Source organism: Triturus cristatus, chromosome 9 (assembly GCF_964204655.1).
Source record: "Triturus cristatus chromosome 9, aTriCri1.1, whole genome shotgun sequence".
Lineage (NCBI taxonomy): Eukaryota > Metazoa > Chordata > Amphibia > Caudata > Salamandridae > Triturus > Triturus cristatus.
In genome coordinates, this window is record NC_140592.1 from 572,715,365 (window position 1) to 572,739,606 (window position 24,242).

Here is a 24,242-nt window from a genome sequence, read left to right on the forward strand (position 1 = left end):
CTTTATGACTGCATTTCATGTGGTGTTATCTGAATGGGATAAATGCAATATGTATTTGAAGCACCTTCAGCACTGGCACTTTATGATTGAAGAGCACTTTTGGATTATGTGAGATCAACGCACTTGCACTTTATCATCCAAAGCACCTCAGGACCTTATGGCTCTAGGTTGAGAGTTCTTTTTATTCTAATCATTGTAAATCTGATGTGAGACTGTTCTCAATAATTGTAAATCTATTATAAGATTTTTGCATTTGTACTTTAACACCAAAAGCACATTAAATTATGTGGCTCCGGAAAGGTGGTTTTAGATGTTTAATTGAGTACATGAATATTCTTTGTATGAACCCCATCAATGATCCAACCGGCATAATATATCTGCAAGTTGCGTAACTAAGTACGAGGGATGAAGTCCCCACCTAGTTGATGGCTATGAGTTTTCAATTGAGTGAAATTGAAAAGGATATTATTCTACTAATCAGTGAATGTAAAATATATATATATATATATATAATCTACTGGCGGTCGCCAGTAGATAGTTATAGTTAGGATCGTGTTTCCATAGGAAATCCGCAACATTCTATTTGGAATAACTTTGGCGCCGATTGACGAATTCTCGCGAAATTCTCAAAATAGGTGGGGCGCTCCGCTCCTTCTCTGAAAGTCTCGGGGGGATTCGTCAAGCGGGGGCTGAGAAAAAGGGGGGGTCCCAAAACGCATTTTCCCCATGCATTTTTCCATAGGACCTTTAGTCCGAGCTACAGCCCGAACGGCTGAACAGAATTATATTAAATCTGTTCAGTATTTCCTGAGAAAATAGCATTTAAATCAATATATATATCTGTAGGCGCGCTCCGAGCGCGTACCGTAAGCTTACCGTACGCGCACGGCGCCGTGCACGAGCGCGATTCTGGTTGGTTGTTAGATCTTAGTAAACATTCGAATCGGTCGAAACCAGGAAGTGTCGGCCGCCATTTTGTTTCTCGCAGTCTGAGGGGGTGAAAAACAAAGGTGGAGAACGTGAAAAGGAGGCAGGCTGGACAGTTCCTGACCCCCTAGCCTTTGTCAGGGGGTCCCAGAAGGACCCCCATGGGCAAAAATTAATTGTAATTTTTTTTCGAAAAATCGTGGAATGCGCGTAGCGTACGCGCACGGCGTAAACGGAAAAATTCCGCGAGAAAAAATTCCGCGAACTTCGCGTAATGCTTACGCGTACCGTGCGCGCACGGCAAAAAAAAAATTTCAAAAAGGAAAGCCTAAAAAAAAATAAAAAAAATTGTGAGGTAAGGTTGGCCCTTAAAAGAGCCGTTGGGTTCATACAGGGATAGAGGAAAGAAAGAATGGGAATATTATGAACGTCTACAAACGTGCTGGTCTATCCTATTGTTAATAAGGGAAACACTGGTCTCCCCAAAAACAATAAGACCACAACACCTTGTACACCTCATTGCAACCCTCCCAAATCGAGGGTTAATGTCCAGAGGAGCTGAAGAAGGTGATGCTCCCACCTCAGAGGAAGGGCTCAGCTGAGCTGCCGATGATGTACTCGGCTGAGCTTCTGAGGTTGGGCTCCGGTGACTTACTGAAGAGTTTTCTTCAGTATGTCGAGCATAGGTCCTGGGATGTTTATCCCTAAGGTGTCTCATCATAGAGTGATTTCCAAAGGAATACTTCTTCCTTGAATCTCCTCTAGATAAAACACGCTCACAAAGTCTGCAAGTGACCAATGGAGCATTGACCTTTTTCTGCCCCTCTGGAAAAGTAAAATACTCCCACACAAAAGAATCCTTTTGTTTCCTCCTTCTCTGTCTGATAATGGTGCTGCTAGGCTCACTCTCAGAAGAGGACTGCTGCTCTGCCATTGTATCTCAATGTCAATTCAGCTCCTTCTCCTAGGGGATCTCAAGCAGTAATGAGGGGAATGGGTGTGGTGTGGGAAGTTTCTGGAACTGAAAGTAGTTTCAACCAATGAAAAGTGTTCTTTGTGGATCACATGACCAACCGTGCGCGCTCCGTAAGCTTACGGTACGCGCTCGGAAACAAGTACGCATGCGCAAACGTGACGTAAATATGCGCTTACAGAGTGCTTACGGAGCACGTACGTAGGACGCACTCGCGCATGCGCATTACACGCACCTGCGTAACCGCGACGTTGCTTCCGCGCAACGCGCATGCGTGTACGCGTACGTCACGTACGTATTACGTAAGCGCACCGTACTTATGACGTACGGAGCGCGTAGCGTCAGCTTACCGTACGCGCACGGCAAAAAATGCATAAAAAAAATAAATACAAGTTTCAAGATAATAACTGTGATGTACAACTGTATGTAAAGATTAATTTAAAAAAAATTAACCATTCCATAATGCAGGATATAGTACATATATTATTTTATACATAGGTTGGATAATATTTTTTACCAAAAATCGCAAAAAAAATTTTGCATTTAAAAAACCGTACAAATTCACTGAAAAAACCATAGGTTTCACACACGTTATAGTTAGGAAGTAGCATTTAAAAAACCTTGCAAATTCACTGAAAAAACCATAGGTTTCACACATGTTATAGTTAGCTGGACATTTCCCTCATAAAAAACCATTGAAATTCCCCCGTTATAGTTAGCGCAGGCAACTATAACTCACGCGACCGCAATCCTCTGCTGATGACGTCTGATATTACATCACTGATAACATATGTCTCTTTCTGAAAAATAAATATTTGTAATATATGTATAGCTAAAGATTAATGGAACAATACATGGGTAAATAGGTGTCTAAATACAGTGATGTAATATCTGACGTCATCAGCAGAGGATTGCGGTCGCGTGAGTTATAGTTGCCTGCGCTAACTATAACGGGGGAATTTCAATGGTTTTTTACGAGGGAAATGTCCAGCTAACTATAACATGTGTGAAACCTATGGTTTTTTTAGTGAATTTGCAAGGTTTTTTAAATGCTAATTCCTAACTATAACGTGTGTGAAACCTATGGTTTTTTCAGTGAATATATATATATATATAAATACATTATATATTGAAGATATGGGTTGATTTAGACCAAATTATAATAGACACTTCCCAAATCATAAAGGCTGTTCTATTGGTGGACATTCACTTCATAGAAAGATCTTCCATTTTAGAGGATACTGGATAATTTATCATGATAATGCTCTTTGAAAAAATTGTTTGTCTGTATTGTGGTCCAAATTCATGCTGATCTTAAATGTTATTAGTACTGAACAGTGAAGATGATGATGAGTATGTTCTAGGATGTATCGATGTTTACATGTATAATGTTTTTTCATTTCAAATAATTTTCATTGAAATTTTAAGAAAAAATAAGAACATAGATGCAAATAAAGAAAATCACAAATTGGCATGAGTTGAAATACAGTTATGAATGTGATTGTAAATGATAATAAAAATTAAATAGAAAGAAATACAAAAGACGGAGGAATTCCAAAGAGGCTACAGATTAAGTAGCAGCTGGAATTGCGATTAGGTTAATCAGGGACGCCAGTTTCCCCGCCACACCTGCCGAGCTGACTCAAGCCACGGTCCTGGATGCGAGCGGCACCTGGACCCCTCCTCAACCGGTGTTTTAATAAATTACAGCACTTCACAGTAATATTGCAATTACCTCCTCAACGGGAGTATCTCTATTCTGATCACACAGAAAGGTCAGTATTTTTTGTGGTTTAAATATGTCAATTTGTGAAAATAATTGTTTGAAAAATATAAAATACAGAACAATATATGCCACAATATAAATGTGAGATAAAGATTGTATGCAATGTGAATTACCATGAATGTGAACAAATAATGCAAAGATCTGTAAGAAAATGGTGGCATGCAATAGACCGATATGTTGAAACTGTATGAGAACTCTAGTTGTTTTTTACCAAAGAGAATTGTAGGACTATTGCACAGGGGCACTTTACATTTTTTTTGGCTATTTGACTCCATGGTTCAGTCAAAGCCAAAATGCCAAAATGTGTCAAACATCTATTTTGCACGTTATGCACTTGCGGTGAGAGGAAATAAACAAATATATGGCTCACAAGGATTTCTGTGCCACTTCTCCTTCTTCTTGAGGATGTGAAAGTAAGGAGATAATATATATATATATATAAAAAGGAGAGGAAAAAGACATGGAATCTTACACCCACTGAACATACGGCATTACAAGAATTACGGGAAGACTCAAGTATAATCATCAAAGCCTCAGACAAAGGCGGTAACATAGTCATCCAATCATGTGAGGACTATGTTAAAGAAGCCTATAGACAATTGAACGTTGAAGAACATTATGAGAAGCTCACGGCTAATCCGATTAAGGACTGGACCAAAGAATACCATGGAAATCTTTTGATCTGGAAAGAAAGAGACCTCATTGACTCAGAAGAATATTCATACCTGAAAACAAACCATCCTATAACGGCAACCATTTACTTTCTTCCAAAGATCCACAAATCCATTATCAATCCACCAGGCAGGCCCATTGTCAGTTCCATCGGCTCTCTGTTGGAATCCACATCTCGTTTCATCGACATCTTCCTGATGAATTACGTTACAGCCTTACCATCTTATCTAAGAGACACTATGGATTTCTTACAAAAAATTGCAAAATTGGAATGGAAAGAAAATTATATCATGGCTTCCATCGATGTATCATCCCTGTACACATCCATTCATCATTCAGATGGAATAGCAGCGGTGAAACAGTTTCTTGACACCCGACCAATTTGTTACTTAGAACATTCAAACATGTTAATACAAATGCTCACGTTTTGCTTGACACACAATATTTTCCGCGATGGGGACTTCATTTGCTCCAACGTATGCCAATCTCCTGATGGCTGTATGGGAGACGGAGGTTCTAAAAGAGGAGAAAGCGAGGAATATAAGATCTTGGTCTAGATATATCGATGACCTTTTCATCATATGGGAAGGTGACATTGATGGCCTCAGGAATTTCCTTGACTCTCTCAACACCAACAAATACAAGCTGACCTTCACCTCCACCACAAGTACTACTAACATTGTATTTTTGGATGTCGAAGTTTATATCTCAAATGGCAAAATGTGTACAAAAATGCATAGGAAACCGACTGCCAGCAACAGCATTCTTCATGCCAACAGTGGACATCCAAAAAAACTCAAATGGAGTATACCCTACGGGGAAATGTTGAGAGCAAAAATAAATTGTTCAGAACCTTCTGATTTAAACTTCCAACTCCAAGAAATGAGTCAACGTTTCCTACAACGAGGATATCCCATGGAAGTCATCAACACGGCTAAAGACAGAGTCAGCACGAAAAAACGATCTGATCTTCTTCAAACTAAGTTGGCAAAGGAAACTGAAACAACTTCCAGGTTAATCATTGATTATAACAATCAAAGTGACAACCTACGCAAAATTGTAAGAAAACACTGGGAAATATTGTTATTGGATGAAACTGTCAAACACATCTTATCCCCAAGACCACAGATCACTTACAGGAAAACCGCGTCTTTGGGTGATCTATTGACACACAGTCACTTTGAGATTAAACCAACAACTACAACATCCTGGTTGAATACCCCGGGTTTTTGGAAGTGCTCAAAGTGCAAAGCATGTGAACATGGAAAGAATACAACATCATATCTACTACAAAATGGTCGTGAGGAACTAATCAAGGACCACATCACTTGTGAATCGAAATTTGCCATTTACATTCTAGAATGTCCGTGTAAAAAACTATATGTAGGGAGTACGATCAATAAACTTAAACTCCGCATCCTTCAACATCTCCGCGCCATCAAAAATCAAGACTTTTCCTACCCCATGGCCAAACACTTTTCTGAATTTCACACTGGTGATAGTACTCTTTTAAAGTATTTTGGCATCAAAATCATCAAACAGAAAGAGAGGGGTGGTAATAGAATTCTTGAACTAAGAAGAGCAGAGTCAAGAACAATATTATCAATTGGCACCGAAAAGCCATGGGGCCACAATCTGGATGCCGAATTACATGTACACCTATAAACCAGCACAAAATAGTTAAAAGTACACGGACATCCCCTCTCCAAAGAGGATAGAATTAATTGACTTTTTTCATCTAACTCGTTGATCCTTGTTATATATATTACTCAACTGCACACCGCTGCTTTCCCTTCATTTTCTCTGTAGCAGAGTAGATTAACCATAAAAACTCTTTGCAAGTGGTTTATTTGGAAAGGTGGGAACATATTAGCCGATGTGATTTCCAGTATTATTTCTTCGTGTCAACCTTGACCACTTAGTACTTTACGCATACATGAATTAGAATATACATATATTTCTTTTTACAAGAATTACCACTCACTAGGATACTATATGTAGACACTATAGAAATCATTGTAAATACTTTGTATATATGTATATTACTCATCGTCAAAGTTGAAATTAATCGGAACCACTTATTTTTTCACAAATTTTGTTCCCCCCTTCTTTAATCAGGTACTTTACCTTGACTTTCTGTTATCTCATAGACCGTGAGCAAAATGTTTTCATTCATTAATTCTCCAATCAACCAACTGCAATTGTGGATAAATTGTAGCAATCAAATTTTTGTTTACTTCAAAAAAACGTATTGTCGACTATGCCCAGTATGTCTTCACTTTCTATTTTGTTAATTTGTATCCACACCTTAAAATGGACACTCTGGGCCTCGAGACTCTATGGTCCAGTCGAAGGCCGAGTGCCGAAACGCGTAGACCGTCTTTTGCATATGCCCTGTTCCATTGATGAATAAATACCAACGGATTGAACTTTGTGGTGCTGTGATTCTTACCTGCGACGCACCTTCTATATTTGGAGGAGAAGTGAGGAGAACTTCTTATCATATATATATATATATATATATATATATATTTTTGACAGAAAATTTTTTGCGAACCTCCGCTCTCCTTCCTATCGACGCCGGTGCCAGCCTCGGTCGCAACTCCGTTTTAAGTATTTCAGTGTGGATATCATCCGAGCAATCTCAGTAAATAATCCAGCGGCACACCCAGGACAAAACAATAAGTTTTATTATTGTTTCAAACGAATCGTTTGAAACAATAATAAAACTTATTGTTTTGTCCTGGGTGTGCCGCTGGATTATTTACTGAGATTGCTCGGATGATATCCACACTGAAATATATATATATATATTCACTGAAAAAACCATAGGTTTCACACATGTTATAGTTAGCTGGACATTTTACTGATAAAAAACCAATGAAATTCCCCCGTTATAGTTACTGTAGGCAACTATAACTCACGCGACCGTAATCCTCTGCTGATGCTAATACTGTATTTAGACACTTATTTGCCCATGTCTTCTTCCATTAAATTTTAGCTATACATATATTACAAATATTTATTTTTCATAAAGACACATATGTCATCAGCAGAGGATTACGGTCGCGTGAGTTATAGTTGCCTACAGTAACTATAACGGGGGAATTTCATTGGTTTTTTATCAGTAAAATGTCCAGCTAACTATAACATGTGTGAAACCTATGGTTTTTTCAGTGAATTTGCAAGGATTTTTAAATGCTAATTCCTAACTATAACGTGTGTGAAACCTATGGTTTTTTCAGTGAATTTGTACGTTTTTTTAAATGCTAAGTTACTTTACGCCATTCGTGGCGTGCGCGCCCACTTAACGCAGTTCGACCGATTCGAATGTTTACTAAGATCTAAGAGCCAATCAGAATCGCGCTCGCGCACGCCACCGTACGCGTACGGTAAGCTTACGGTAAGCGCACGGTAAGCGCACCGTAAGCTGCCACAGATATATATATTGATTTAAAGGCTATTTTCTCAGAATCTACTGAACAGATTTACACCAAACCTACAAAAGGCACTTCCTTGACCTGGGGACTACCTCTCTGCCAAATTTCATTAAATTCTGTTCAGCCGTTCGGGCTGTAGCCCTGTCTAAAGGTCCTATGGAAAAATGCATGGGAAAAACGCGTTTTGGGACCCCCCTTTTATCTCAGCCCCCGCTTGACGAATCCCCCCGAGACTTTCAGGGTAGGAGCGGAGCGTAGCGCCCCACCTATTTTGAAAAATTTGCGAGGATTCGTCGACCGGCGCCAAAGTTGTTCAAAATAGAATGTTGCAGATTTCCTATGGAAACGTGGTCCTAACTATAACTACCTACTGGCGACCGCCAGTAGGTAATATATATATATATATATATATATATATATATATATATATATATATATATATATATATATATATACATACTTATAGCCCTCGAAAATATGCTAATAAAATAATTTGGAGAAAATACCTTTGTCGTTGTGTCGGATTCCAGTGCCCGAAGGGTACGCGCTGGTTTTTGCTTTGTTATAATTATATACATATATATATATACACACACACATGCATGTGTAAATATTTTAAATGTTATTTTAATCCTAAATTATTTTTTTTATTGGTGGGGACCCACATTTTTTTATATTTTACTCCTAACCTGCCTTTACCACTACACACCCCTAAACCGTAAAATTATTCTTACAGCTTATTACCACTACCCACCACTAAATCCTAAAATTACCCATAACACCCTGTACCAGTACCCACCCTGGTACCCTAAAATTACCCTTTGCACCCTTTGCCACTACTCACCCCAAAACCCTAAAATTAGTCTTACCATCCTTTACTACTACCACATCTAAACCGTAAAATTACCCTTTCCCCCCTTTACCACTGCCCAACACAAAACCCTAAATTAAGCTTTACCATTAACAGATAATTAAACGTACATGTATGTATGTATGCATGTGTGTATGTATATATTCCTGAAAGGGTCTTTTTTTTTACTTATACTGGGTGCTCCTTTGTGTCTGGACAAAGCTACACCTCTCTGGAGAGCTCTAATTAGAGCAAAACACTGTGTCAGGGGTTGCTTTTACTCATTTCAGGTTGGCTTGGTTGGTAATTCAAAGCTGTAATACTGTGCCTGGAGTGGTAATTGGCTTTTGTCATTTTACAGCTCGGCAAGGACAGCACTGTGCTAGTCCTATGCTTAAAGATTTTGCTGTAGAAATGGCAAAAGACTTTGTCCTTTTCTATCTCGGCGTGGATGGCACTGTGCTAATCCTATGCTTAAAGACTTTGATAAAAAAGCAGACATTTGAGGTGAGCAGATCTAGAGTGTCGCTGGTGTTGAGAGTGCTCTATACAGGAGCTGCTTTCTACCTAAACTTGACAACTACCCAGAGTTCTCTGCTTCTTTTTTGCATAATTTATTCGTCACTCTATGCCTGAAAGGGTATATATATATATATGTGTTACCTACTGGCGGTCGCCAGTAGGTAGTTATAGTTAGGACCACGTTTCCATAGGAAATCCGCAACATTCTATTTTGAATAACTTTGGCGCCGGTCGACGAATCCTCACGAAATTTTCAAAATAGGTGGGGCGCTACACTCCGCTCCTACCCTGAAAGTCTCGGGGGGATTCGTCAAGCGGGGGCTGAGATAAAAGGGGGGTCCCAAAACGCGTTTTTCCCATGCATTTTTCCATAGGACCTTTAGACAGGGCTACAGCCCGAACGGCTGAACAGAATTACTAGAAATTTGGCAGAGAGGTAGTCCTCAGGTCAAGGAAGTGCCTTTTGTAGGTTTGGTGTAAATCTGTTCAGTAGATTCTGAGAAAATAGCCTTTAAATCAATATATATATCTGAGCCAGCTTACGGTGCGCTTACGGTACGCTTACCGTACGGTGGCGTGCGCGAGCGCGATTCTGATTGGCCCTTAGATCTTAGTAAACATTCGAATCGGTCGAAACCAGGAAGCGGCGGCCGCCATTTTCTCTCTCGCTTCCTGAGTTGGGCAGCAAAAACGAACCCCAAAAATGTGTAAAGAGGCAGTTTCATGAGATCCTAACCACCCAGCATTGATACAGGGGTCCCCAAACCACCCCCAAGCCCAAAAAAAAAATATTTTTTTTTTTCGGAAAATCGCCGATTACGCTTACCGTACGCGTACGGTAAAAAATTGTTAAAAAAAAAAAATTAGCCACATTCTCCCCACCCCGTGTGCAAATGGTGCCCGAAGGGCACCATTTGTGCATGGCATATAACATCTAAGAAGTTAACAAAGAATACATTTCACAAAGATGCGCAAAATATGTCCCCCATGTGTGCACGGTGCGCGAAGCGCATCGTGCGTACATGGCCCATCCCGCTTAACGTGGGCACGCGGTGCGCGCAGCGCACCGCGTGACCACTGTGCGTGCACGGCACTAACTGTGTAAAGTGGGCGCGCGGTGCGCGAAGCGCACCGCCTGCTCACCGCACGGAACGAACTGCATTAACTGGGCGCGCACGCCAAGAATGGCGTAAAGTAACTTAGCATTTAAAAAACCTTGCAAATTCACTGACAAAACCATAGGTTTCACACATGTTATAGTTAGCTGGACATTTTACTGATAAAAAACCAATGAAATTCCCCCGTTATAGTTACTGCAGGCAACTATAACTCACGCGACCACAATCTTCTGCTGATGACATATGTGTCTTTATGAAAAAAAAATATTTGTAATATATGTAAAGCTAAAATTTAATGGAAGAAGACATGGGCAAATAAGTGTCTAAATACAGTATTAGCATCAGCAGAGGATTGCTTTGGATTGAGCCCGAGTGCGCCGCACGTTCTTTCAAGAGACGTGGTGTTTGGCAGTAATTAATTGAGCTATCGCCCGCGCAATTGGCGCACCCGCACTGCAGAGAGCAACGGAGAGGGGCGGTGTTGTTTTTTGCATATATATATATACATATATATATATGTTGCCACAAATGTCCTGCACGGAAGGAGCACTCTGACAGCTGGTACACACGTTGAGATCAGGACAGCGATCTCGAATTAATATACATCCCAAAGAAAAGAATGACGCGGCACTCCTCTCGACGATAAAGTTGTTATTTTATTTCAAACGTAATCCTCCCTACGCGTTTCGAACCGTAGTTCCTGGTCACGGTAGATTTTTACAATAGTCCTACTTTCATTTCTTGCTTTTATATGCATACATAAAGGTGCCATTGTATTGCATTCTGGGTATTGTGGTTCAAATAATACGAAAAGATAGGGAATTCAATTCATTCCTATTCAGGGGTGTCATAATATAAGCATGTTACCCTCCTGAGTGCCTGCTACCCTTCTGTCAGTACGGAGTACATTGCAGTCATATCAATTAACATTCAGAGGCGCTGCAGTTCAGTCAATGTCTATGTGGATTCTGGGCCAGCATTAACATGATTGGTTGAAGTTACAGTGGACATCTGACTCCCGATAACGATAAATCAGAGCATGTTCTATGACTTGCTGGCTATAAAACAAGGGTATACTCTGTTCCCATACATTAGTTGCACAGAAAAGTATCTTATAGATGGACATGAAGTTCCTCATCCCCATTGAGACCTAGGGGATGCTTGGTTTTAAACCTCATTATCATGCATGACTCAAGCCTTCGCAGTTTCTGGATACGGTTACCACCTTGTTCATTTGGAGGTACTGTCACAAGTCCCGAGTATTTTATATCCAGCCAGGATTTACCCTCATGAAGAGACATGTGTCTAGCGATTGCATATGTCATGCCCATATTTTGAATTGCACGTGTGTGTTCCAGTGTGCGTTTTTTTAATGGGCATAATGTGCTTCCGATGTATTGTTTGCCACAGAAACATTGGAGTATGTAGACCACAAAGGTTGAGTCGCAAGTGATGGTCTCTCTTATCTGAAAAGTCTTGCCAGTTGAATCTTTGATGTTTTTTAGATTTTTCCCAATCTTGCATGCTTTGCATGACATGCATTTTGAAAATCCTTTGGATCTTGATTGTAGCCAGGATTCAGATTTTGTGGCTACAAAGTGGCTTCGCACCAAGTGGTCTGAGAGGTTCGGTGCTCTCTTGTATGATATCCGTGGATAGTCTCCTATGTTCGTACCTATATCGGGATCTTTCTGCAGTACGTTCCAGTATTTGTTGAGTATTTTCCTTATATTCCTATATTAGAATATATATATTACCTACTGGCGGTCGCCAGTAGGTAGTTATAGTTAGGACCCTGTTTCCATAGGAAAACCGCAACATTCTATTTGGAATAACTTTGGCGCCGGTCGACGAATCCTCGCGAAATTCTCAAAATAGGTGGGGCGCTACGCTCCGCTCCTACCCTGAAAGTCTCGGGGGGATTCATCAAGCGGGGGCTGAGAAAAAAGGGGGGTCCCAAAACGCGTTTTTCCCATGCATTTTTCCATAGGACCTTTAGACACAGCTACAGCCCGAACGGCTGAACAGAGTTACTTGAAATTTGGCAGAGAGGTAGTCCTCAGGTCAAGGAAGTGCCTTTTGTAGGTCTGTTTTAAATCTGTTCAGTAGTTTCTGAGAAAATAGCATTTAAATCAATATATATATCTGTGGCAGCTTACGGTGCGCTTACCGTGCGCTTACGGTAAGCTTACCGTACGCGTACGGTGACGTGCGCGAGCGCGATTCTGATTGGCTGTTAGATCTTAGTAAACATTCGAATCGGTCGAAACCAGGAAGCGGCGGCCGCCATTTTGTGTGTTTCACTCAGAAAAAAAAGGGTGATAACTTGAAAAGGGGGCAAGGAAGAGAGTTACAGACCCCCTAACATTTGAAAGGGGGTCAAAGAAGGACAGAAAAGTACAAAAAAAACATTTATTAATTTTAAAAAAAATCGCGGGGTACGCGTACGGTAAGCTTACGGTAAGCTTACCGTACGCGTATGGTAGAAAAAAAAATAAAAGAAGAAAAAAAATCAGATTTAAGTGTTTAGATATTAGGGGGCTCTAAAAAGAGCCGTTGTGTTTATGAAGTGATTTGATTTTTTAGTGGTACCTACAAGTAAGTACCGACGCAGAGTCTAAGGTTCAAGAGGAAGACTCTGTTCCCTTCATCAGTGAAGTGTACACCATCTCCTCTATAAATGTCTTGCATGTCATAACGCAAGTTGTTGTGGTAAATGGAACCCATACCATAGGCTCGGAGGAAAGCAGAAACAGATTTGTTGACGTGCTTTCTTGCTTTGTCAATCTGTGGACAAAATTGATTGGACCAGTTCCATTTTTGCCTTTGGCATATGTTAGAATACACAAAGGCAGTTTTAGGGAAAAGGGAAAACAGTTGTGCAAAGGTGTCCTTCATAAGCATTTCCAGACCTACCCCAGTCAAAGTGCCTAGGTCATTGCCACCACAGTGCACTATTATGAGGTCAGGGTGTTGGATTTGCATGAAGGATTTCACCAATGGCATCAATTGGTGCCACTTTAGCCCTCTCTGACCAATCCATTTAATGTCTATATTTGGCAAAGCAAGGTCACTCACCATACCTCTTTTTTCTGCATACTTTTCACTCCAGAAGACATAGCTGTGCCCTACAATCCACACTGTGAACATCTTCAAAGGAGATCTGGATGCACTCAGGAGGTGTATTTCAGTAGAATGGGAAAAAGGAATGAAAGACAGTTTGGAAATGGAGGCATACATATTTTTTTAAAATAAAAAGAACTGATTGGCTGTTTGATACCATTCTACAATAAAAACTAGGCTGTATGTGTAAATTTATAGAAGCATGTTTTGTATTGGTACAGAAAAATGTGTTACCAAAGAACAGTACTATGGATTTGCTGTTAGGTTTGAAAAGTCAAGCACTCTTGCTCTTTGAAAATGAAACATTGTGTGGTGAACTTCTGACCTAACTCTACACAGCAGTGTTTCAAGAGCTGTTGCTATGGTAGCAGGCAGAAGTCAAGTTGGGGGAAGGGTACTAGGCTGAAGTCAAGTTGGGGGAAGGGTACTTTTGGAAAAGGGTTGGGTTTTCAACCAATAGAAATGTGTGATTACATTTGAAAAAAAGGGGGAAGCACTGAGATTTGAAACTAACATGTATATGTGTGGAAAAAGAGAGGGAAACATTGCCATTATCTGGTTCTGCTGAGAGGAGAGAGGTGTACAGAACAGAGATCCTGGCTCTGATAATCTGCTGTTTGAGTGCCACATTTCTTTCACAACTCACTAATTTTAAAGGTGAGTTAAGAGTTTGAGAGGGGATGTATATGGTAAATTAAGAAATGAAAAATAGAATTGGGATTCCTTTTGTTGAAGTTGTGTTTATCATTTTGTGTTTTGGGAGAAATTTAAATGTGAGGAACATGTAAAATAATATGGACTATGTTTTCACCATAAATTAAGATGTACTGGTATAAATGAGGAATACTTTTAGGGTTTGAGGTTCCAGTCAGTAATGCAAATACATTCAGCATCACTAAGGCTGGTTGCCCTTGCTGGAGTGTAGTCAGTCACCTAGGTTATACATGTTTCTGGTCTGAAAAAGCTGTTTGGAAATGTGCTTTTTTAAGAATCTGAAAAGTGGATTCAAAATGTGTCAGACTGTAAAAGTACTTATCACTTGCCAAAAAAAAGAGTAGTAAGTGTGCTTTCAAATTGGCAAAGAAATTTCGTTTTCTGACTAATATGAAAACATGACTGTGTGCAAAGAGGAATTATAGACAGAGATTTATTGCGTATTGCTCTGGTGATTTTACATTTGCATTAGATGAAAAGGGGGAGCTATTTTTTTCTGCAGAAGCAGACTCTTAGCACACACCCAGCTGCTTATCCTGTGGAATCATGCACAGTATTCACAACCGAGTGGGGTTTGAGGTTGCAGTCAGTAATGCAAATACATTCAGCATCACTAAGGCTGGTTGCCCTTGCTAGAGTGTAGTCAGTCACCCAGGTTACACATGTTTATGGTTTGAAAAAGCTGTTTGGACATGTGCTTTTTTAAGAATCTGAAAAGTGGATTTGAAATGTGTCAGACTGTAAAAGTACTTATCACTTGCAAAAAAAAAGAGTAGTAAGTGTGCTTTCAAATTGGCAAAGAAATTTCGTTTTCTGACTAATATGAAACCATGACTCTGTGTGCAAAGAGGAATTATAGACAGAGATTTATTGCGTATTACTCTGGTAATTTTACAGTTGCATTAGTAGGAAAGGGGGAGCTATTTTTCTGCAGAAGCAGACTCTTAGCACTGCTACGTAAATTGCGTAACCCTACGCAAAAAGAGTAGCATTATTACGAACATTACGCAAACCGTACGCTTACCGTAAGCTTACCGTACGCGCACTTAAAAAAAAAAAGGAAAAAAAGATTTTCTATGTTATACTAATATATCTTACCTGCTTGGTTAAAAAAAAAGAGAAAAATTAATATATTGCAGAATTTTTTTTTTTAAAAAAACAAATAGTGTTTTAAAAGAATATAAAGTTTTAAAAAAAAAATTGCATTTTTGTTAAAAAAAACCACATATAATATAATAATTTATAATAAAAAAATCATACAAAATCAATGAAAAAACCATGGGAATCGCACATGTTTTAGGCAAGAATTAGCATTTAAAAAACCATACAAATTCACTGAAAAAAACATGGGTTTCACACACGTTATAGTTAGGAATTGGCATTTAAAAAACCTTGCAAATTCACTGAAAAAACGATAGGTTACACACACGTTATAGTTAGGATTTAGCATTTAAAAAACCTTGCAAATTCAGTGAAAAAACCATAGGTTTCACACACGTTATAGTTAGCGGACATGTCACTCATAAAAAACCATTGAAATTCCCCCGTTATAGTTAGTTAAGCTAACTATAACTCGCGCACCCGCAATCCACTGCTGATGACGTAACATATTACATCACTCATGACATGGTCAGTGACATCACTCATGACATCACTGATGACATCTCAAATGACATCACTGATGACATCATCCAGAGAATGTGTGTTTTTCTGAAAATTAAATATGTTTTATATATGTATATCTCAAGGTCGATGGAATAATAAATGGGTATATAAGTGTGTAAAAGGATGATTTGTTTTTGAAAAAATGATTGTGTAACTGACTGATTAAGTGTATCTTAGTGAATACATGGCTTAATGAGTAATGTTTAAATATGTCATTTTCTGTATCAGTCTCTCACTTTGTGTATAAGTGTCTGCATGGGTTTGAGTGTAGCTATATGGGTGTTTATATTGGATTTTAGGTTGTTTTTTGAGTATCAGTCTGAGTGTCTGCATGGTTCGGTGGGGGGTTTAACGTAGTGCATAGGTGCATGAATGATTGTCTGTCTGGTTGTATGTTTTGAAGACAGCATGTGTGCATGACTGTATGGTTTGATGAGTGTGTGTATGGGTGTGTTAGTGAGTGAATGACTGTCTCAATAGTGTCTTTATGAGTAACTACATATGTTTTAAACTAGTATATGTGACTATTGGTGTATATAAGTGAGTATATGTGAGAGTGAGAGATTGAAAGAGTTCCTGAATGAATATGTATGTGTTTTTATTAGTGTTTATTTTAAAGGGTAAATATTTGTAAGTTTCTGTACAAGTACGTGTTGAGGTGTGTGTATAACTGAATATGCAAGTAAATGGATGTATGTTTCTTTATTAGCATGAGTGACTATGTGTGTGAGTAACTCTATGGATGAGTGGCAATGTGTAACAGGATGTATAAGTGTATGAGTACATATGATGCGTGTGTACATGTATGAGTGACTGTACATGACTGTTGGTGAATGAGTGGATGTGTATGTGGATCTAAGAATTACTGAATAGGTTATTGTAACTGGTATTGGTATGTTCATTGTTTTGAAAATTGTAGTCTCTATTTTTGAATTTGTGTATCAATGGTTATATTAGGGTGAGAGGAGGTCTACCACTCTGTCACAAGGATGATGTCATCAGTGATGTCATTTGAGATGTCATCAGTGATGTCATGAGTGATGTCACTGACCATGTCATGAGTGATGTAATATGTTACGTCATCAGCAGTGGATTGCGGGTGCGCGAGTTATAGTTAGCTTAACTAACTATAACGGGGGAATTTCAATGGTTTTTTATGAGTGAAATGTCCGCTAACTATAACGTGTGTGAAACCTATGGTTTTTTCACTGAATTTGCAAGGTTTTTTAAATGCTAAATCCTAACTATAACGTGTGTGTAACCTATGGTTTTTTCAGTGAATATATATATATATATATATTATCTACTGGCGGTCGCCAGTAGATAGTTATAGTTAGGACCGTGTTTCCATAGGAAATCCGCAACATTCTATTTGGAATAACTTTTGTGCCGATTGATGAATCCTCGCAAACTTTTCAAAATAGGTGGGGCGCTCCGCTCCGCTCCTACCCTGAAAGTCTCGGGGGGATTCGTCAAGCGGGGGCTGAGAAAAAAGGGGGGTCCCAAAACACATTTTTCCCATGCAATTTTCCATAGGGACCTTTAGTTCAAGGTACAGCCCAAATGGCTGAACAGAATTACTTGAAATTTGGCAGCGAGGTAGTCCTCAGGTCAGGGATGTGCCTTTTTGCAGGTCTGGTGTAAATCTGTTCATTAGTTCCTGAGAAAATTGCAGTTAAAAGTACATACATATCTATAGGCGCGCACCGTGCGCGTACGGTAAGAATACCGTACGCGCACGCTGCCGTGCGCGAGTGCAATTCTGATTGGTTGTTAGATGTCAGTAAACATTCGAATCGGTCGAAATCAGGAAGTGTCGGCCGCCATTTTGTCTCTCGCAGTCTGAGGCAGTGAAAAACAAAGGTGGAGAACGTGAAAAGGGGGCAGGATGGACAGTTCCTGACCCCCTAGCCTTTGTCAGGGGGTCACTGAAGGACCCCCAAGGGTAAAAAAAACAATATTTTTTTTTTCGAAAAATCGCGGAGTGCGCGCACCGTGCGCGCATGGCACGCACAAAGCATCGTGGGCGCTTGATGCGCGAAGCGCACCATGCACCCACAGAGCGCGCACGGTGCGCGCACGGTGAAAAACCTGAAAATAAAAAATATTAATAAATACATAACTTAGCATTTAAAAAACCGTACAAATTCACTTAAAAAACCATAGGTTTCACACACGTTATAGTTAGGAATTAGCATTTAAAAAACCTTGCAAATTCACTTAAAAAACCATAGGTTTCACACATGTTATAGTTAGCTGGACATTTCCCTCGTAAAAAACCATTGAAATTCCCCCGTTATAGTTAGTGCAGGCAACTATAACTCACGCGACCGCAATCCTCTGCTGATGACGTCAGATATTACATCACTGATTACATATGTGTCTTTCTGAAAAACAAATATTTGTAATATATGTATAGCTAAAGATTAATGGAAGAAGAAATGGGTAAATAGGTGTCTAAATACAGTGATGTAATATCTGACGTCATCAGCAGAGGATTGTGGTCGCGTGAGTTATAGTTGCCTGCACTAACTATAACGGGGGAATTTCAATGGTTTTTTACGAGGGAAATGTCCAGCTAACTATAACATGTGTGAAACCTATGGTTTTTTAAGTGAATATATATATTTATATATATATATATATATACATATACATATATATATATATTATCTACTGGCGGTCGTCAGTAGATAGTTATAGTTAGGACATATTTTCCATAGGAAATTCACAACATTCTATTTCCAATAACTTTGGCGCCGATTGATGAATCTTCACTAAATTTTCAAAACTCGTGGGGCGCTCTGGTCCGCTCCTATCCTGAAAGTTTCGGGGTGATTCGGCAAGCGGGGGCTGAGAAAAAAAGAGGATCCCAAAATGTGTTATCCTCATGCAATTTTCCATAGGAAACTTTAGACACGGCTACAGCCCGAACTCCTGAACGGAATTACACCAAATTTGGCAAAGAGGTAGTTCTTGGTTCAGAAAGAACCCTTTTTATTAAATGGTGTAAATCCGTTCAGTAGTTGCTGAGAAAATCAAAAGTAAAAACACATATATATCTATGGCCGCGGAGGATCCGCGCACCCTCCCAATCACGAGCTGTATGCTAATTGGCTGTCAACACTCCAAACCAGGGAGTGTTGGCAGCCATTTTGTGCACACAAGAAATCAGTCATACAAGTGCGCCAAACCCAAAAAGGGGGCAGGGTAGAAACACCCTGACCCCCTAGGCCTGCTTAGGGGGTCCCACAAGGACCCCCAGGGCCACAACTTTTTTTTTAAATGGGAAAATCCACGGAGGATCCGCGGATCCAGCCGCGGGGAAAGAACACGAAGCGCGGGCTCCCACACTTCGATACTATTTAGCCCTCGGGGGGGCCAAGTCCCGGGGGCAATATTTTTATGTAATGGAGGGCCCAGAGGGGCCCCCCAGCCCCTGGGACCGCCACCCCCCGGGGATCTACTTAATTGTTATTGCGGGGGGCCCACTGCCCCCCGCAGCCCCGGGGACTGCCACACCCAGGGCTTTTAAAAAAAAAAAGAAAATAACCTGTGTGGGGGGCTCAAGCCCCCCCCCCCACGCCCCGGGGACCACCACCTCCCCGGGGCTCTAAATATTAAAATTGGGGGGTCCATTACGGACCCCCCAGCCGCGGGGACCACCACCCCCTGGGGCTTTGTAAATTGTGGGAGGGGGACTGCGTGGCCCCCCTCATGGAGCTTTGTCATGGCCCTGGGGACCGTCACCCCCCAGGGCCGGCTCCTGCAGTGTCCCGGGGTGCCCACCCCCGGGACACTGTAGTGTGCTATGGCAGGGTGGGAGCCTCGTGGCTCCCGCCCTGCCATAGCAAACTTGGTTTGGATTTTGAAAGAGAGAGCAGGGAAACCTGCTCTCTCTTTCAAAATGCAGACCAAATTGCTTTTCCACATAGGGCGCTGCATCTTAGCAGCTCCCCATGTGAAAAAGCAATGCCGGCTCCCGAGGGACGCGGGGAGCCGGCGGGACCGTGGGGGGATTGGGGACCCCCAATGGAGAGGGCCAGCCCCTGGGGATGGGGTCCCCGGGGCTACAAGTGGCCCGGTAGGGGGGCCACGCGGCCCCCCTCCTAAAGAATGATTTTTTTTTTTTAAAAGGCCATGCTCCGGGGGATGGGGCCCCCTGGGCTGATTAAGGCCTCGGGAGGGGGGCAACGTGGCCCCCTTCCAAATTTTTTTTTTTAAAAAAAGAAGAAAACTAGGGGGCAGGCCCTGGGGGATAGGGTCCTCAGGGCCAATAAATTAGAAAAAGAAGGGGAACCACACAGCCCCCCTTCTTAATTTTTTTTTTTTTTAAAAAGACCGGCATCGCGCCGGAGGCCACGCCCCCTCCTTGCAGCACTCTGCAAACGTGCCCCCTGGCGCGTTTGCAGATGGGGAATGAATTCCCCTTGAACACTGGGGGTCCCTGGGGGCCAACTAGCCCACCAGGAACCTCCAGTATGTGCCAGTGGGCTGTGTTGCAGAGAGGTGTTCTGAGGCCACGCCCCTTTTTACACCTCTCTGCAACGCAGCTCTGTGGTGCTTAATGGAGGTAGCTGGTGGGCTAGTTGCACCCCAGGGACCCTCAGGATTCAAGGGGAGTTAATCCCCCAACATAAAACGCGTCACGGGGCGCGTTTGCACAGTGGTGAAGGGAGGGGGCGGGACCTGAGGTGACATGTGTGAAAACACACCTTGTGGCGCGTTTTAAGTTGTCAGGAAGTGTCGGCCGCCATTTTGTCTCTCGCAGTCTGAGGCAGTGAAAAACAAAGGTGGAGAACGTGAAAAGGGGGCAGGATGGACAGTTCCTGACCCCCTAGCCTTTGTCAGGGGGTCACTGAAGGACCCCCAAGGGTAAAAAAACCAATATTTTTTTTTTCGAAAAATCGCGGAGTGCGCGCACCGTGCGTGCATGGCACGCACAACGCATCGTGGGCGCTTGATGCGCGAAGCGCACCATGCACCCACAGAGCGCGCACGGTGCGCGCACGGTGAAAAACCTGAAAATAAAAAATATTAATAAATACATAACTTAGCATTTAAAAAAACGTACAAATTCACTTAAAAAACCATAGGTTTCACACACGTTATAGTTAGGAATTAGCATTTAAAAAACCTTGCAAATTCACTTAAAAAACCATAGGTTTCACACATGTTATAGTTAGCTGGACATTTCCCTCGTAAAAAACCATTGAAATTCCCCCGTTATAGTTAGTGCAGGCAACTATAACTCACGCGACCGCAATCCTCTGCTGATGACGTCAGATATTACATCACTGATTACATATGTGTCTTTCTGAAAAATAAATATTTGTAATATATGTATAGCTAAAGATTAATGGAAGAAGAAATGGGTAAATAGGTGTCTAAATACAGTGATGTAATATCTGACGTCATCAGCAGAGGATTGTGGTCGCGTGAGTTATAGTTGCCTGCACTAACTATAACGGGGGAATTTCAATGGTTTTTTACGAGGGAAATGTCCAGCTAACTATAACATGTGTGAAACCTATGGTTTTTTAAGTGAATATATATATTTATATATATATATATATACATATACATATATATATATATTATCTACTGGCGGTCGTCAGTAGATAGTTATAGTTAGGACATATTTTCCATAGGAAATTCACAACATTCTATTTCCAATAACTTTGGCGCCGATTGATGAATCTTCACTAAATTTTCAAAACTCGTGGGGCGCTCTGGTCCGCTCCTATCCTGAAAGTTTCGGGGTGATTCGGCAAGCGGGGGCTGAGAAAAAAAGAGGATCCCAAAATGTGTTATCCTCATGCAATTTTCCATAGGAAACTTTAGACACGGCTACAGCCCGAACTCCTGAACGGAATTACACCAAATTTGGCAAAGAGGTAGTTCTTGGTTCAGAAAGAACCCTTTTTATTAAATGGTGTAAATCCGTTCAGTAGTTGCTGAGAAAATCAAAAGTAAAAACACATATATATCTATGGCCGCGGAGGATCCGCGCTCCCTCCCAATCACGAGCTGTATGCTAATTGGCTGTCAACACTCCAAACCAGGGAGTGTTGGCAGCCATTTTGTGCACACAAGAAATCAGTCATACAAGTGCGCCAAACCCAAAAAGGGGGCAGGGTAGAAACACCCTGACCCCCTAGGCCTGCTTAGGGGGTCCCACAAGGACCCCCAGGGCCACAACTTTTTTTTTAAATGGGAAAATCCACGGAGGATCCGCGGATCCAGCCGCGGGGAAAGAACACGAAGCGCGGGCTCCCACACTTCGATACTATTTAGCCCTCGGGGGGGGCCAAGTCCCGGGGGCAATATTTTTATGTAATGGAGGGCCCAGAGGGGCCCCCCAGCCCCTGGGACCGCCACCCCCCGGGGATCTACTTAATTGTTATTGCGGGGGGCCCACTGCCCCCCACAGCCCCGGGGACTGCCACACCCAGGGCTTTTAAAAAAAAAAAAGAAAATAACCTGTGTGGGGGGCTCAAGCCCCCCCCCACGCCCCGGGGACCACCACCTCCCCGGGGCTCTAAATATTAAAATTGGGGGGTCCATTACGGACCCCCCAGCCGCGGGGACCACCACCCCCTGGGGCTTTGTAAATTGTGGGAGGGGGACTGCGTGGCCCCCCTCATGGAGCTTTGTAATGGCCCTGGGGACCGTCACCCCCCAGGGCCGGCTCCTGCAGTGTCCCGGGGTGCCCACCCCCGGGACACTGTAGTGTGCTATGGCAGGGTGGGAGCCTCGTGGCTCCCGCCCTGCCATAGCAAACTTGGTTTGGATTTTGAAAGAGAGAGCAGGGAAACCTGCTCTCTCTTTCAAAATGCAGACCAAATTGCTTTTCCACATAGGGCGCTGCATCTTAGCAGCTCCCCATGTGAAAAAGCAATGCCGGCTCCCGAGGGACGCGGGGAGCCGGCGGGACCGTGGGGGGATTGGGGACCCCCAACGGAGAGGGCCAGCCCCTGGGGATGGGGTCCCCGGGGCTACAAGTGGCCCGGTAGGGGGGCCACGCGGCCCCCCTCCTAAAGAATGATTTTTTTTTTTAAAAGGCCATGCTCCGGGGGATGGGGCCCCCTGGGCTGATTAAGGCCTCGGGAGGGGGGCAACGTGGCCCCCTTCCAAATTTTTTTTTTTTTAAAAAGAAGAAAACTAGGGGGCAGGCCCTGGGGGATAGGGTCCTCAGGGCCAATAAATTAGAAAAAGAAGGGGAACCACACAGCCCCCCTTCTTAATTTTTTTTTTTTTTTAAAAAGACCGGCATCGCGCCGGAGGCCACGCCCCCTCCTTGCAGCACTCTGCAAACGTGCCCCCTGGCGCGTTTGCAGATGGGGAATGAATTCCCCTTGAACACTGGGGGTCCCTGGGGGCCAACTAGCCCACCAGGAACCTCCAGTATGTGCCAGTGGGCTGCGTTGCAGAGAGGTGTTCCGAGGCCACGCCCCTTTTTACACCTCTCTGCAACGCAGCTCTGTGGTGCTTAATGGAGGTAGCTGGTGGGCTAGTTGCACCCCAGGGACCCTCAGGATTCAAGGGGAGTTAATCCCCCAACATAAAATGCGTCACGGGGCGCGTTTGCACAGTGGTGAAGGGAGGGGGCGGGACCTGAGGTGACATGTGTGAAAACACACCTTGTGGCGCGTTTTAAGTTGGGGAATTTATTCCTCTTCAACCCTGAGGGTCACTGGGGGCCATCTAGCCCACCAGGTACCTCCAGTAAGCTCCACGGAGCTGCATTGCAGAGGTGTAAAAAGGGGCGTGGCCTCTGAACACCTCTCTGCAACGCAGCTCTCTGGCGCATACTGGAGGTACCTGGTGGGCTAGTTGGCCCCCAGGGGCCCTCAGATTTGAGGAGGAATTCATTCTCCAACTTAAAACGTGCCAAGGGGCGTGTTTGCAGACATGTCACCTCAGGCCACGCCCCCTTCCTTCACCATTGTGCAAACGCGCCCCCTGGCGAGTTGTAAGTTGGGGCATTAATTCCTCTTCAATATTGAGGGTCCCTGAGGGCCAACTAGCCCAACAGGTATCTCCAGTATGCGCCAGGGAGCTGCATTGCAGACAGGTGTTCTGAGGCCACGCCCCTTTTTACACCTCTGTGCAACGCAGTTCTGTGGCGCTTACTGGAGATACCTAGTGGGCTAGTTTGACCCTAGGGACCCTTAGGATTCAAGGGGACTTAATCTCTCAAATTAGAATGGCCACAGGGCGCGTTTACACAGTGGTGAAGGGAGGGGACGGGGCCTGAGGTGACGTGTGCAAACACGCCCTGTGGCGTGTTTTAAGTTGGGGAAATAATTCCCCTTCAATCCTGAGGGACCCTGGGGGCCAACTATCCCACCAGGTGCTTCCAGTAAGTGCCACTGCGCTGCGTTGCAGAGAGGTGGTCCAGGCCGTGCCACTTTTTACACCTCTCTGCAACGCAGCTCTGTGGCGATTA

The 24,242-nt window shown here is 42.6% G+C and overlaps 1 long non-coding RNA gene across 1 annotated transcript in view; it reads right to left on the reverse strand.

The window, feature by feature from the left end:
* Nucleotides 1–24,242, reverse strand: part of LOC146798333 (uncharacterized) — a 227,190-nt gene that overhangs the window by 23,156 nt on the left and 179,792 nt on the right. The window contains exon 2 of the long non-coding RNA XR_014969145.1: nucleotides 4,783–4,874. This is a non-coding gene — a long non-coding RNA (uncharacterized LOC146798333). The remainder of the gene's footprint in view (nucleotides 1–4,782; nucleotides 4,875–24,242) is intronic.